The sequence below is a fragment of the Mirounga leonina genome, unplaced genomic scaffold (genome assembly GCF_011800145.1).
Source record: "Mirounga leonina isolate KUSES-001 unplaced genomic scaffold, KU_Mleo_1.0 Mir_125, whole genome shotgun sequence".
NCBI classification, from domain to species: domain Eukaryota; kingdom Metazoa; phylum Chordata; class Mammalia; order Carnivora; family Phocidae; genus Mirounga; species Mirounga leonina.
This window is the reverse complement of record NW_023270305.1, coordinates 27833890-27835484: the sequence shown is the minus strand read 5'-3', so window position 1 is coordinate 27835484 and position 1595 is coordinate 27833890.

Here is a 1595-nt window from a genome sequence, read left to right as displayed (position 1 = left end):
ATTCTTTTTTTTTTTTTTTTTTTTTAAAGATTTTATTTATTTATTTGACAGACATAGCGAGAAAGTGAACACCAGCAGGGGGAGGGGGAGAGGGAGAAGCAGGCTCCCCGCAGAGCAGGGAGCCTGATGTGGGACTTGATCCCAGGACCCTGGGATCATGACCTGAGCCGAAGGCAGTCGCTTAACCGACTGAGCCACCCAGACGCCCTGGGCTGGATAGTCTCTTAATGCTAAGGAGATGAAGCTTTAAAGAGATATAAGGGTTTTTTTTTTTTTTTTTTTTTTTTTAAGAGATGAAGGTTTCTTTAGGGAAATTGCAGAGGCAGAAATAAGAGATTAAGAATTCACAATGAGCTTGTCCGGGGTTTGGGAGTAGAGGTGGAAGGAAAGTTGTCCTTAGGCTTAAGTATAAGGTCACTTAGGAGATAGATGAGAAGGTTTGAGAAAAAGAACTGGGGGAGTGAACTCAAGAAATGTTGACTGAGATAACTACTCAAATGAGTGCTCCTAACCAGGGAAAATATTAGTCAGACTCATTAGTTGGTCAGGTGCAAAGTTTCCACCCTGATGCCAAGGAACATTGGCCTGGCAGTCTGCTTCTGCGCTTTTGTCTTGGAGACCTTGCTTATTGATTCACAGCCTGCTAAGAATCCTATTAACTCCAGGGGTTAAGACGGACAGCCTAGAAAGAGAAGGTATAGGAGGGACCTTTGATGTTTTCAGTCTATCTTAAGCTACCTATTTTAAGCTAAGTTACCCGAGAATGTGCTTATTTATAAAGATTTTACCTCAATCATATGTAGTTTGTACTTTAGACTTATTCATACCATAGTCAAATTAAGTTGTAGACCTGAGCTGACACTGCATATTGGATTGTGAAAGATTCGAAGGCTTTGAAATACTTACCTTTCACCATTTTATTCTTGGGTAGAGGCACATGACAGCCTTGTATATATGTATATTTTTTTTTTCATTGAAACTTCGAAGGTTATTGCACATATTTTGAGTATTGTGTTTTTAGTTTTCACAAGTTTGATGATATTTCTTGATATGGATTTCTTTGAGTTTATCCTGTTTTCTGAACTTCAATCTGTAGGTTTATGTGTTTGGGAATTTTTAGCCATCATTTCTTTGAACACGTTTTCCAGCCCTCACTCCTTTTCTCCTTCCAGGACCCTGATGACACACATGTTAGATCTTTGATTGTAGTCCCACAAGTTCCTGAGGCTCTGTTCTGTGTTTTGTTTTGTTTTGTTTCCAGTATATTTTTATCTCAATCTGCTCCGGCTACCATAACAAAATAATGTAGAATGGGGGGCTCAAACAACAGAAAGGAATTTCTCACAGTTTCGGAGGCTGGGAAGTCCAAGATCAAGGTGTCAGCTTTGGCCTCTAGTGAGGGCTCTCTTCCTGGATTGCAGAGGGCCACCTTCTTGCTGTAGCCTCATGAGGCCTTTTTTTGGTGCTTGCATGGGAAAAGAGAGCTCTCTCCTATTTCCTATAAAGCTGCCAGTCCTATCTGGTTAGGACCCCAGCCTTATAACCTCATTTAACCTTAATTACCTCTGAGAAGCCCTGTGTCCAAATACAATCAC